General features: G+C 35.9%; 4 long non-coding RNA genes across 5 annotated transcripts; 1 reads left to right on the top strand and 3 right to left on the bottom strand.

Annotated features, from left to right (window-relative positions):
- Positions 1–278: 278 nt before the first annotated feature.
- LOC145553741 (uncharacterized) lies at positions 279–3692 on the bottom strand. Its single transcript, XR_014089775.1, has 2 exons — positions 3387–3692; positions 279–2302 (listed from the first exon to the last, which is right to left on the bottom strand). It is a non-coding gene; the product is annotated as an uncharacterized LOC145553741 (long non-coding RNA).
- A 1991-nt stretch (positions 3693–5683) lies between these two features.
- LOC145553747 (uncharacterized) lies at positions 5684–6894 on the bottom strand. The gene is made up of 2 exons (XR_014089782.1): positions 6306–6894; positions 5684–6226 (listed from the first exon to the last, which is right to left on the bottom strand). It is a non-coding gene; the product is annotated as an uncharacterized LOC145553747 (long non-coding RNA).
- A 743-nt stretch (positions 6895–7637) lies between these two features.
- On the bottom strand, positions 7638–8988 carry LOC145553743 (uncharacterized). Its single transcript, XR_014089777.1, has 2 exons — positions 8912–8988; positions 7638–7781 (listed from the first exon to the last, which is right to left on the bottom strand). It is a non-coding gene; the product is annotated as an uncharacterized LOC145553743 (long non-coding RNA).
- Positions 8989–9514: 526 nt separating this feature from the next.
- LOC145553744 (uncharacterized) lies at positions 9515–11910 on the top strand. Of its 2 annotated transcripts, XR_014089779.1 has the most exons (4): positions 9515–9579; positions 9696–9800; positions 11159–11260; positions 11780–11910. It is a non-coding gene; the product is annotated as an uncharacterized LOC145553744 (long non-coding RNA). The 2 variants fall into 2 exon arrangements; XR_014089778.1 differs by lacking the exon at positions 11780–11910 and having other exon boundaries at positions 11159–11531.
- The last annotated feature ends 3082 nt before the right edge of the window (positions 11911–14992 follow it).

Consider the following 14992-nt stretch of genomic DNA (forward strand, 5'->3'; position numbering starts at 1 on the left):
AATATATATTTGGACTAGAAACTAGACTAAAAATATTGAGAAAGATTGAGTTTTTCTTCTAACTTCACCTTGGCGTTTCCTACCATGTGCAGTCCTCTGTCTTCTTCTTTGGGGTTTTATGATTGTCGGTTTTCATGTTATTGCCTTATCGCCACCTTGTGGATCCTTCGATCATTACATGTAAAGAGATCTCATACAGTGGCAATTCATTTTGGAAAACTTCAAATCTTTTCATAGTAATAATAGAAGACAGTTGCAGCAGAAAATAGAAAAATACAAAACAAAAAAAAACACTTTTATTATAAGTGTATTAAGGTCAACAACACCCACCCACTCTTTCTCAATACAGAATAGAAAAATACAAATCAAGTCCAATTTTGAGAGAATGTTCTGGAAGGGAGTCCATGTCCGGTCAAACTCAGTTAGTGCATGAAATAGTCAGTGGGCTCCAAAGCCACTTCAGCTATCAGCATCAGTACTGGCTCTCCTCAGGACTGTGTGCTGATCCCTCTGCTCTTCACGTTGTACATAAACAGGATGTTAATCAGTATTGTTTTTGATACAGAATATGCCAGGAAAACAAAACAAAGCATCTCTGAAGGAAAATGTGTTGTGGTTGCACATCTCCAAGAATCCAAATGTGAAGATCCAAATGATCACATTTAACAAATACAACTTTCAGCTCTATAGACATGAAACCCCTCCAGTCTTTCATTCTAGTGTTAAACCACATCCATTGAATAGTGAACCTCAACATAGAACGTGTGGAAAATACTGCTATGGCTTTTCACCTGTGTGACGCCTCATGTGGTGAGTTAAACTAACCTTGTGACGAAAACTTTTTCCACAGCTCCCACAAGAAAACGGCTTTTCACCAGTGTGAATCATCATGTGGCAAGTTAACTCCTGTTTTCTCCTAAACTTTTTCCACAACTCCCACAAGAAAACGGCTTTTCACCAGTGTGAATCATCATGTGGCAAGTTAACTGAGGTTTTCTCCTAAAACTTTTTCCACAGCTCCCACATGAAATGGCTTTTCACCTGTGTGAATCATCATGTGCTGAGTTAACTTCTGTTTTTGACTGAAACTTTTTCCACAGCTCCCACATGAAAATGGCTTTTCACCTGTGTGAATCATCATGTGCTGAGTTAACTTCTGTTTTTGACTGAAACCTTTTCCACAGCTCCCACATGAAAACGGCTTTTCACCAGTGTGAATCATCATGTGCTGAGTTAATTTCTGTTTTTGACTGAAACTTTTTCCACACTTCACACATGAAAACGGCTTTTCACCAGTGTGAATCATCAAGTGCTGAGTTAAATGCAGTTTTCGACTAAAGCTGTTTCTACAACTCCCACATGAAAACGGCTTTTCACCAGTGTGAATCATCATGTGGCAAGTTAACTCCTGTTTTCTCCTAAAACTTTTTCCACAGCTCCCACATGAAAATGGCTTTTCACCTGTGTGAATCATCATGTGGCAAGTTAACTCCCGTTTTCGACTGAAACTTTTTCCACAGCTCCCACAAGAATTCGGTTTTTCACCAGTGTGAATCCTCCTGTGCCGAGTTAACTCCTGTTTTTGACTGAAACCTTTTCCACACATCACACAAGAAAACGGCTTTTCACCAGTGTGAATCATCATGTGCTGAGTTAAACTCTGTTTTCGACTGAAACGTTTTCCACACTTCACACATGAAAACAGTTTTTCACCTGTGTGAATCATCATGTGGCAAGTTAAATTCTGTTTTCGACTGAAACTTTTTCCACACTTCACACATGAAAACGGCTTTTCACCAGAGTGAATCATCATGTGTCTAGTTAACCTATCATTTCTTCTAAAACTTTTTCCACAGCTCCCACATGAAACGGTTTTTCACCAGTGTGAATCATCATGTGCTGATTTAACTTCTGTTTTTGACTGAAACTTTTTCCACACTTCACACATGAAAACAGGTTTTGAACCGTATGAGTTCTCATGTGATCATCAAAACATATTTTAAAGCGAAACACTTTTTACAGATGGCACATGAGAAAAGTTTTCTTCTTTTCTGATTTTGCTTCTCGGCTCCAGCAGCTTCCTTTAAGAGGACTTGGTTCCTGTTTGGTTCTGATTCAGTTTGGTGTGTCTGCTCATCAACAGGAACCAACATGCAGGTATCAGTCTCCTGTTTTAATTCAATCTGTTCTTCACCCTGACTGCAGTAAACTTCTTTCTCTTCCTGGTCTTGTTTTCCCTGCAGAGGTTCCAACTCCTCCTGGTCCAGAGTCGATCTTCTCTCTTGGTTAAACTGCAGGGAACCTGGAGGAGAAAACAGAGAAAAAGAGTTATTGTTAACTTTATTGAAGTAAGTAGGAGAAATCTTTCATTGTTTAAAACAGAAATCAACAAAAAAAAAAACACTTTAAAATTCAAAAGCATAGACAGAGAGACAGATCAGTCGTCACATCCAGCGAACTAACGAATTTGCCACTTCGGCACAAGCACAGAGGACGTCAGAGGATAAAAACAATAGACTCCGAGCAAAACTCAGATGTCCCAGCTTTTACTAGCATATAAACGCACCATCTACACACAAATCTTGGAGCTTCCCAGAAGTGTGAAATGAGTCTCAAAAATAGTTGTGCAATCGTAACCGGATTTGTGTGTAAATGCAGTTTTGTGTATGTGTACCAGGTGATTTGTGTGTACTTTATCAACATGTATAGGCGTAGGAGAAGGTTTATTTTATTTTTAAGTTTTACAAATCGAGTATTACACACACATAGATATTTTAACACACACACAAATCTTTTTACATACGCACAGATATTTTGAGACTATTTTCACTCCATAAGGTCTCAGTTTTATATGCTTCATAAAATTTATCATGGATTACCCGACACACCTCTAATGAAAAGTTTGACCAAATTTGTTAAGCAAATAACAATGTTTGACCACTGTTATTTGCTTAACAAACTGGAAAAAATAAACTATAAAAACAATCTTCAAGGTTTTTGGATATTAAACTTTTATCTACATACGAAGCATCACCTCAGTGTAGCGGTGGCTTCTTGATTTGACTTTTATAGAATATTTAGTTTGACAAACACATTATAAAATTTACAGCTACTAACACCACTATTAATATTGTATGTTTTACTAAACTTGCGCTTCGTTGTTCACATTTCTCCTGTTTTCTGAAGTAAGTCTCAGTAGTTAAAGGAGAGGAATAAAAAATGTCATTTTCTCTCTACATAAATAAGCCATTGGCACAGCGTAATATTCATGTCTGCGTTCTAATATGTTAATAAAATATTTATACGGGAAAAGAACATTTACTAAAATGATCCTCATACAGAAAGGTGCAGACATTAACCTTCGTCCAAACGCTGGTGTTTCCTACCTATTCGGTGTAAGATTATCTGGGGGATCCGGGAGAAATCCAGCAGTCTGCGCTGATCATCCATCTCTTCCTCTGACTTGACGATTATTTCTTGAAACTCTGAATGTTGCTTCAGCAGCAGTTAACGGGAGCTTTTTCATAAACTCGTTAAAACTGGACCGAAGATAGTTTTCAGAGAAACACTCAAACATTCAGCACAACAGACCACGTGCAGTCCTCTTTGTCTTCTTCTTTCCAGGTTTATGATTGTCGGTTTTCATGTTATTGCTTTACCGCCACCTTGTGGATCCTTCGATCATTACATGTAAAGAGTTCTCATACAGTGGTAATTCATTTTGGAAAACGTTAAATCTTTTCATAGTAATAATAGAAGACAGTTGCAGCAGAAAAGAGAAAAATACAACTAAAACAAAAAACCCACAAAATTATTGACGACAACCATAATTTCTAAAATAAATATCAATGTATGTATATTAGCAATATATATTAAATGTAATTATTTTTTATTTATTCATAAAACTTTTCATTCAGGTGTGTTGAGCCAGAATCAAATCTAAAAGTTGCAAAACAACGACTCTTGAAGACTGGAGTTTGACACTTTAAATGTGTTAACAGTCATACATTTTATCAACAGTCTTCAATATGCACAGCAAAAAATTTAAAATCAGTGATTCTTGAGAATAGGGACAAAACAGGTCCTATGGATAAAGCACAAAATTTGAATAAAATATACACAAAATATATATTTTTTCAAATATATAACTAAATTAACCTGGCTCATGTGAGCACAAAAAAGTAAAGGGTTCTCTCAAATAACACATCCTAGATCTGAATGAATTAAATATAATTGCCAATAATTTCCATCTGTTGTCTATTCCATTTGCACAACTGCATGTGAAATTGATTGTCAATCAGCGTTGCTTCCTAAGTGGACAGTTTGATTTCACAGGAGTTTGATTTACTTGGAGTTATATTGTGTTAAGTGTTCCCTTTATTTTTTGAGCAGTATATATTTTTCTGGTGTTTGCTGAATATTTTCTTATTTTAAACACTAGTCGGTGGATGATGCCTGTAAAATCCCTTGTCCCGGAGCAGAACTCAATACATTATAACAGCTTAAAACAATTAAAGAAATACTAGAATTATATGACAATTAAGTATAAGTAATCATATAAATAATTATAAAAGTATCAATAAATTGAATTAAAAATCATGTTTATATATTTTCCAACTCCATTGAAATTTGTCCTTAGTTTTTGTCAACACCGTCAGAAATGAAAAGAATGTAAAAAAAATTAAAAAAATCAGGCATTATTGGGGGGCACCAGAACTTCTGAGGACCCCATGGCTACTTCCTTTCTCTTCCTTCGCTAAGAGGGCTAGTTAGCTCTGGTTAGCTTATGTAAGTGGTTCCCAAACTTTTTCTCCTGCGCCCTCCCAGTGGTTTCCAAATATTTATAGGCCCCCCTATGGATTACAAAAGGCTGTCTGGTTGAACGACGTGTGAGGGGGGGAGAGAGGGTTCTTAGAGACTCCCTGTCCCTGTCCCTAGAGGCGTGGGGTGAGGAGGGGGCGCAAAATGAATGTACGTAGCTGAACACATAGACATTAATAGGTAGACGCCTCATGGAGAGGGCCGGCCCGTTGCTGCGATACGTAACAGCGTCTGCCATATTGAATGTGGCATCTCTGCCAGTAAGCCAATACAAGTGAATGGACCGAACTTTATAAAGTGCGTTTCTACAAAGTATTTTAAGTTAATACCTGCCATTGACACATTTTCTGACACACATTAATAGATTTGGCAATCAAAGAAATTGGTGAAGACAGAATTCTTTACTTTTAATGTCATTAATTAATTGTTTGGGGGCATTTTTGAATAAAAAGCACAATGTTTTGATAGAAATGACACTGATAATTTTTATATTGAAATTGATGGACACACTTTTACAGCGTTTTATTAAAGAATATATTTATGTAATTCCATAATTTAATGAACATATAACATTTCAAGACAAATAATTTTCCTGTATTTATTTTTTATACGTTATTGAGAAATTACTTTTGATTTATAAATCAGTCATTATCAAACATTAAACTACATATTTTTCTTACCTTTTACGGAGAAAAAATATTTATTACAGTATGTCAACTCTGCTATTGACAGCAGAGTGAAAATAATTCTAACAGAATAAATAATTTTTATTTCATTACATAAGTGACATAAGCATATTTTGTATGTAGATATATCTGAATATAAAAGTATCTGATATATATCTGAAAATGCACAATTAGTGTATAACAGCACATTGGAATTTTTATTATAAGTGTATTAAGATCAACAACATCCACCCACCCACTCTTTCTCTATACAGGATAGAATAATACCAATCAGTCCTCAAGTCCAGTCTTGTGAGAATGTTCTGGAAGGGAGTCCATGTCCGGTCAAACTCAGTTAGTGCATGAAATAGTCAGTGGGCTCCAAAGCTACTTCAGCTATCAGCATCAGTTCTGGCTCTCCTCAGGGCTGTGTGCTGAGCCCTCTGCTCTTCACATTGTACATAAACAGGATGTTAATAACATACAGTTGATCAGTATTGTTTTTGATACAGAATATGCCAGGAAAAGAAAACAAAGCATCTCTGAAGGAAAATGTGTCGTGGTTGCACATCTCCAAGAATCCAAATGTGAAGATCCAAATGATCACATTTAACAAATACAACTTTCAGCTTTATAAACATGAAACCCCTCCAGTCTTTCATTCTAGTGTTAAACCAAATGAATTGAATAGTGAACCTCAACATAGGACACATATGGATAATACTTCTATGGATTTTCACCTGTGTGACGCCTCTGGCGAGTTAAACTAACTTTGTGACGAAAACTTTTTCCACAGCTCCCACATGAAACGGCTTTCACCTGTGTGATGCCTCATGTGGTGAGTTAAACTAACTTTGTGACAAAAACTTTTTCCACAGCTCCCACATGAAAACGGCTTTTCACCAGTGTGACGCCTCATGTGGCGAGTTAAACTAACTTTGTGACGAAACGTTTTTCCACAGCTCCCACATGAAAACGGCTTTTCACCTGCATGAATCATCATGTGGCGATTAAACTACCATTCTGACAAAAACTTTTTCCACAGCTCCCACATGAAAATGGCTTTTCACCACTGTGAATCATCATGTGCTGAGTTAAACTCTGGTTTTGACTAAAACTTTTTCCACAGATTACACATGAAAACGCTTTTCACCGGTGTGAATAATTATGTGCTGAGTTAACTCCTGTGTTCCCCTAAAACTTTTTCCCACAGCTCCCACAAAAAAAGGTTTTTCACCTGTGTGAATCATCATGTGCCGAGTTAAACTAACTTTGTGACGAAAATTTTTTCCACAGCTCCCACATGAAATGGCTTTTCACCAGTATGACGCCTCATGTGAAGAGTTAACTCCTGTTTTCCCCTAAAACCTTTTCCACAGATCCTGCATGAAAACGGCTTTTCACCAGTGTGAATCTCATATGCCGAGTTAAATCCTTTTTTAGACTAAACTTTTCCACAACTGCCACATAAAACGGCTTTTCACCAGTGTGAATCATCATGTGCAGAGTTAAAGTTGGTTTTCGACCAAAACTTTTTCCACAGTTCACACATGAAAAAGGCTTTTCACCAGTGTGAATCGTCATGTGCTGAGTTAAAGTTGGTTTTTGATTAAAACTTTTCCCACAGATCCTACATGAAAACGGCTTTTCACCAGAGTGAATCATCATGTGTCTAGTTAACCTATCATTTCTTCTAAAACTTTTTCCACAGCTCCCACATGAAAACGGTTTTTCACCAGTGTGAATCATCATGTGCTGATTTAACTTCTGTTTTTGACTGAAACTTTTTCCACACTTCACACATAAAAACAGGTTTTGAACCATATGAGTTCTCATGTGATCATCAAAAACATATTTTAAAGCAAAACGCTTTTTACAGATGGCACATGAGAAAGGTTTTCTTCTTTCCTGATTTTGATTCTCAGCTCCAGCAGCTTCCTTTAAGAGGACTTGGAACTGTATGAGTTCTCATGTGATCATCAAAAACATATTTTAAAGCGAAACACTTTTTACAGATGGCACATGAGAAAAGTTTTCTTCTTTCCTGATTTTGCTTCTCGGCTCCAGCAGCTTCCTTTAAGAGGACTTGGTTCCTGTTTGGTTCTGATTCAGTTTGGTGTGTTTGCTCATCAACAAGAACCAACATGCAGGTATCAGTCTCCTGTTTTAATTCAATCAGTTCTTCACCCTGACTGCAGTAAACTTCTTTTTCTTCCTGGTCTTGTTTTCCCTGCAGAGGTTCCAACTCCTCCTGGTCCAGAGTCGATCTTCTCTCTTGGTTAAACTGCAGGGAACCTAGAAAAGAAAACAGAGAAAAAGAGTTATTGTTAACTTTATTGAAGTAAGTAGGAGAAATCTTTCATTGTTTAAAACAGAAATCAACAAAAAAAACACTTTAAAATTCAAAAGCGTAGACAGAGAGACAGATCAGTCGTCACATCCAGCGAACTAACGAATTTGCCACTTCGGCACAAGCACAGAGGACGTCAGAGGATAAAAACAATAGACTCCGAGCAAAACTCAGATGTCCCAGCTTTTACTAGCATGTAAACGCACCATCTACACACAAATCTTGGAGCTTCCCAGAAGCGTGAAATGAGTCTCAAAAATAGTTGTGCACTCGTAACCGGATTTGTGTGTAAATGCAGTTTTGTGTATGTGTACCAGGTGATTTGTGTGTACTTTATCAACATGTATAGGCGTAGGAGAAGGTTTATTTTATTTTTAAGTTTTACAAATCGAGTATTACACACACATAGATATTTTAACACACACACAAATCTTTTTACATACGCACAGATATTTTGAGACTATTTTCACTCCATAAGGTCTCAGTTTTATATGCTTCATAAAATTTATCATGGATTACCCGACACACCTCTAATGAAAAGTTTGACCAAATTTGTTAAGCAAATAACAATGTTTGACCACTGTTATTTGCTTAACAAACTTGCTTAACAAACTGGAAAAAATAAACTATAAAAACAATCTTCAAGGTTTTTGGATATTAAACTTTTATCTACATACGAAGCATCACCTCAGTGTAGCGGTGGCTTCTTGATTTGACTTTTATAGAATATTTAGTTTGACAAACACATTATAAAATTTACAGCTACTAACACCACTATTAATATTGTATGTTTTACTAAACTTGCGCTTCGTTGTTCACATTTCTCCTGTTTTCTGAAGTAAGTCTCAGTAGTTAAAGGAGAGGAATAAAAAATTTAATTTTCTCTCTACATAAATAAGCCATTGGCACAGCGTAATATTCATGTCTGCGTTCTAATATGTTAATAAAATATTTATACGGTAAAAGAACATTTACTAAAATTATCCTCACAGAGAAAGGTGCAGACATTAACCTTCGTCCAAACGCTGGTGTTTCCTACCTAATGGGTGGAAGATTAATGAAAACAGTTTTTCACCTGTGTGAATCATCATGTGTCTAGTTCAGGGGTGTCAAACTCCAGTCCTCGAGGGCCGGTGTCCTGCAACTTTTAGAAGTGCCTCTGCTGCACCACACCTGAATAGAATAATTAGGTCATTAGCAAGGCTCTGGAGAACTGAGGAGGTAATTAAGCCATTTGATTCAGGTGTTTTGTACCTGTGGCACATCTAAAAACTGCAGGACAGCGGCCCTTCAGGACTGGAGTTTGACACCCCTGGTCTAGTTAAATTCTGTTTTTGACTGAAACTTTTTCCACACTTCCCACATGAAAACGGCTTTTCACCAAAGTGAATCATCATGTGTCTAGTTAACCTATCATTTCTTCTAAAACTTTTTCCACAGCTCCCACATGAAAACGGTTTTTCACCAGTGTGAATCATCATGTGCTGATTTAACTTCTGTTTTTGACTGAAACTTTTTCCACACTTCACACATGAAAACAGGTTTTCAACCGTATGAGTTCTCATGTGATCATCAAAAACATATTTTAAAGCGAAACGCTTTTTACAGATGGCACATGAGAAAAGTTTTCTTCTTTCCTGATTTTGATTCTCAGCTCCAGCAGCTTCCTTTAAGAGGACTTGGTTCCTGTTTGGTTCTGATTCAGTTTGGTGCGTTTGCTCATCAACAAGAACCAACATGCAGGTATCAGTCTCCTGTTTTAATTCAATCTGTTCTTCACCCTGACTGCAGTAAACTTCTTTCTCTTCCACTTTTATCTGATGATCTTCTTTCTTTTCCTGGTCTTGTTTTCCCTGCAGAGGTTCCAACTCCTCCTGGTCCAGAGTCGATCTTCTCTCTTGGTTAAACTGCAGGGAACCTGGAGAAGAAAACAGAGAAAAATTGTTATTGTTAACTTTATTGAAGTAAGTAGGAGAAATCTTTCATTGTTTAAAATAAAAATAAAAAAACACTTGAAAATTCAAAAGCGTAGACAGAGAGACAGATCAGTCGTCACATCCAGCTGACATTTGGAGAATTCTCATATCAACGGATTTTAAAAAACATATTTTTTCGCAAAATTAATTGTAGCAGGGATTATTGTTTATATTTAACAGTAAATTGCATTATGTCAATATGTTATTTGTATTACTCTAAATTACATAAAAATTTAATTTTAGTCCACTTTATTTGTAGGTTAATAGTTGTTTAGTTTTTGTCCTTTGTTATTTACTTTTCCAATTTAAACAGGAAGAACTGTGGGTCCATTTTCCATCACTATAGAGACTGGTATCGGACCAGCATGCACTGGGTTGGGCCTCTAGGTTTTGATCAGAGCAGCAGAGGAAACAATGAAAAGTAGTGATGATGAGATGAAGCTTCATGAAGCCCTGAGGAACTCCATCCAATCACTGGACTCCTGAGCCGATGCACCGCTGTGCTTCATATGCTCCACTGTGACATCAAGTGGACAATATATGTGAAATAGGCAAAACAACATGAAGCCTTACAATAAATAAACAAGTAAAAAATGTTTGTGATTCTGATATATAAACTCTGATTAATCTGGTTGCATAAAAAATGGCTGGATCAAAAAGAAAACGGGGAAAAACAGGAGAGAGGGTTGTGATTGGCTTGTTATTCGCTACGTCACCAGAGACAACGATTTATGACAAAATATAAAAACTAACTGCTCGTGTTTAGGTGAGTTCTCCTTTTTATATGCTTCATAAAATTTATCATGGATTAATCGACACACCACTAATGAAAAGTTTGACCAAATTTGTTAAGCAAATAAAAACAATCTTCAAGATTTTGGGATATTAAACTTTTATCTACATACGTAGCATCACCTCAGTGTAGCGGTGGCTTTTTAATCCGTGTATGGTTCGTTCTTTGGTTTTTTTGTTTCAAAATAAAATTAGAAAAACCAAACAAGCATGTGTTCTTTTTTGTTTTTTCGTTTTTTAAAACAAAATTAGAAAAACGGCAATTGCAAAAATAAAGAAAATGAGCTATCAATTTTTGTTTTCATTATTTAATTTTTGGCAAGCGGTCTGACCCGGAAGTTCTCTCTGTCCGGCTTTCGCAGGGACCGAATCACACACATTATGCAGGCTGCAGGGACACAAGCTTGTTCATTTCAGGCTATATACTGTAGTATTTTCTCCCAGCCGCAAGTCAGTTTAAGTAAAGCTCCTGTGAGAAACAAATAATACCGGACAGCTGGTCACCGAGAAAAATTGTTAGCCTGAGTTTTTAGTTAAGTTTTTTATTTTGAAAGGCCAGAGCACCGGGGAGTGGCTTTCCACTGCAGCCATACCCGTCTCGTCTCTGGACCAGCAAGATGGCTTCCATTGCACTGCGCCTCCAGCAGCGACAAACAGTAAGTACACTATTAATTTGTCACAAAAAGTTGTTTTAAGATGTTTTTAGACTAGAAAGTAGCCCTTATAGCTTAATTTACGGTTTGAAATATACTCCGGCGTTTTCGGAGCAGCGTAGCTCCGCTAACGGGGCAAGGCGGCTCCAGGCTCAGCGGCCGGGTGGAGTGTGTTTACCCCGCTAACCAAGGTCTGGGAAAGTCACCTTGTCTATTCTGCTGCTTGATATCTGATCGTAGCTTCTCAAAGTGTAACATGAAGAGTTTAATGTGTTTGCATATATACTATTAGATACGTGTGTCAATATAATATTCCTCTCTGCAGAGTTCGATGTTTCTGAAGATGTTAGTATCTCCTAATCATTGACATCATCCGATACTAGTTACTAATATTCCCTTCCTCTGATCTTTTTAGTTTGTAAATTCATATTATTTATGTGTGCGAAATATATTCTTCCCTTCGATTGGCTTCTTATGTGAAGTGTGAACTTTTTAAAATATATTTTGTATTGTTTCACGCAGGGAGCTCTTAGGAGGAGAGGCCTCAGCTCCAGGTTTGGATGCAGCTTCCCAGAATCTCCCAGTGATCCTCTTCCTCCTCCTGACATCGTCTTCTTCGCTGTCTCCTCATCTTTTATATACATAAATTATAGAAATATTTTTTCATGTTTCCCCAAACATTGGCTGAATATCTGCGTATGTTATTGTAATAAATAAATTTATGAAAATGTTTCGTCTGTTTATTTTGTAAGATTTGAGTTTAAAGCTCAGATTACATAAAGGTTGATACAAATTAAATATTTGTTTCTTTTAATGTTTCTTGCTTATAAATCCAGAGCTAAGAAATAATTAAAAGTATCAACTCAAAAGTTGTTCATTATGTTTAGTCAGTTGAGTCTAATAAGTTATAATAAATAGGACACGCTGGAGGGACGATGTCTCTCTGCTGGCCTGGGAACACCTTTGATTCTCCCGGAGGAGCTGGAAGAAGTAGCTGGGAGGGAAGTCTGGGCTCACGACCCAACCCGGATAAATGGAAGAAAATGGATGGATGGATAAATAGTCTCATGAAGTGCACAGAGGTTTTCATTTCTAATTGGACAGTAATATGCATCTTATAAAAATGTGAAAAGATATTGTGAGGTGTTAAACCACAGAAGAGAAGAAGCCTATATCATTTTTCTAACACCTACTGATGTACAAGATTTGTTTGTTTTTTTAGATTGAAGTCTGAATTCTGAGATTAAAGACAGAATGATTACCTTTTTTCTTTCCCAAATCTTCTTCCATAGCCAAACATTTATTTAGTTAAGCTTTAAATAATCTGGTAAATTATTTCAAACATTTCCTACCTGGTATAAATCTATTTCTAGCAGAAATAGATTTCAATACCAGAAATAGAAATAGATTTCTATTTCTGGTATCTATTTCCAGGTATTTACCTGAAATAGATACTACTATCAATCTATTAGTATATTGTATATAAATGTTTTTATATATACAATATATTCTATATTTATTTTGGATAAATATACAATATTTATCCAGGATATTGTATATTTTGGATAACCTTTTTTGCATGCTTGTTCATGACATACCGGATTATAATTGCTTTGCTAATGCTATTCAGAAAGGAAAAACTTAAACTTAAAGGGTTTGAATGACTGGCAGAATGTTCTTTGAGCGTCTTTTTAAACCAGAGCAGATTAAAGGTTGGTAAAAAAAATGGACGGACTAGCCCTTTAGATATTTACTGAATGGGAAGCTGCATTTAGCAGCCATTAGCTTCATATACAAAACAAAGTCGGAGTTAAAGGCTGTCTGTGTGAAGGTATGATCAAATTAATTACATGTCGCTTTGGACGAGTGTAGAAAAACAAAGTGTGCGGGACAGAGCATAATGTCTATGTGTGATACGGCCCCTGTGTAAACCGGACAGAGAGAACTTCCGGGTCAGACCGATTGTCAACAATGAAATAATGAAAAGCTAAATTGACAGCTCGTTTTCTTTTTCTTTTTGCAATTGCCGTTTTTCTAATTTCGTTTTAAAAACAAAAAAACACATGCTTGTTTGGTTTTTCCAATTTTATTTTGAAACGAAAAAAACCAAAGAACGAACCATACACGGATTCTTTTTGATTGGACTTTTATAGAATATTTGGTTTGACAAACACATTATAAAATTTACAGCTACTAACACCACTATTAATATTTTATGTTTTACTAAACTTGCGCTTCGTTGTTCACATTTCTCCTGTTTTCTGAAGTAAGTCTCAGTAGTTAAAGGAGAGGAATAAAAATGTCATTTTCTCTCTACATAAATAAGCCATTGTCACAGCGTAATATTCATGCTGCGTCAATATGTTAATAAAATATCTATACGGGAAAAGAACATTTACTAAATGATCCCATACAGAAAGGGCAACATTAACCTCGTCCAAACGCGGTGTTCCTACCTAATGGTGGAAGATTATTTGGGGTCCGGAGAAATCCAGCAGTCGCGCGATCATCCATCTCTTCCTCTGACTTGACGATATTCTTAAACTCTGAATGTTGCTTCAGCAGCAGTTAACAGGAGCTTTTTGATAAACTCGTTAAAACTGGACAGAAGATAGTTTTCAGAGAAACAATCCAACATTCAACACAACAAACCACTTACAGGCCTCTTTGTCTTCTTCTGTTCTATTATCGCGGATTGCAAGCAACTTTAAGGTGCATACCGCCACCTACTGTACAAGAGTGTGTAGCAACATTTCTTTACATCTATTAAATTCTATTTATTAATCTTTTGAAATAAATAATACTTTTCTTAATCTATAAATATCCATTATGTTTCCTAATGTTCCTTTAATACTCAATGTTTGACCTGTCCTTCCAACCATTCTTTTTAGATTCTCCCTTTCAGATTCATATGTTCTACAGTTCATTAATACATGTTCTACATTTTCTTTCTCTCCACATCCTTCACACTTATCATTACTTTTCTTCCCTATTAAATATAATGTGTCATTTAAATTGGTATGGCCTGTTTTTAATCTGGTCATAATTATTTCTTCCCTTCTGTTTCTCTCATTAATATTTCTAATTAATACTGACTTTTGTACTTTATATAATCTTCTCCCTTTCTTATCTTCATTCCACCTTTTTTTGTTGTTGTTGCCATTTTTCCACCAGATAGGTGATCTGATAGTCTTTTAGAGATGCGAGTTTCAAACTGGTGTATTTATTCTCATTCCCACACATATTTTAAGATTTTTAGAACCATCTGAATACATTTTGAGGTAGTTAGAATATGATTTTCTTAAATATACATCAGTCTTTACCCCTATTTCATTTAAATTCCAGTCGTTTTTCATTTTAAGAAGTCTCATGTCTACATTAACCTCAGGAAGTAGCCATGGAGGAATAACACTAATTGGATTAAACTGAGCTATTTTCTTATCCTCTACTCCATACATTTTGGTCAATTTATCCATCCAAATCCATTACTCTGGAACTTTGCATATTCCTAACAGTTTTGTAATATAATTAATGTTACATTCTCTTCTTCATTACTTTAAATTTTTATCCAATATACTAAAGCTAATTTTATTCTTATCATTTCCAGCGGAGTTTCTCCAGTCTCTATTAGAAGAGCATTAATCCATCCATATGGCTCCATCATCTGCATACAATGCATAGTTTATACATTTATCAGTATCAGAAAAAAATTTCATTTATCATTATATTAAATAA

Source organism: Poecilia reticulata, chromosome 11 (genome assembly GCF_904066995.2).
Source record: "Poecilia reticulata chromosome 11, P_reticulata-male-v2, whole genome shotgun sequence".
In the NCBI taxonomy this organism is placed as follows: domain Eukaryota; kingdom Metazoa; phylum Chordata; class Actinopteri; order Cyprinodontiformes; family Poeciliidae; genus Poecilia; species Poecilia reticulata.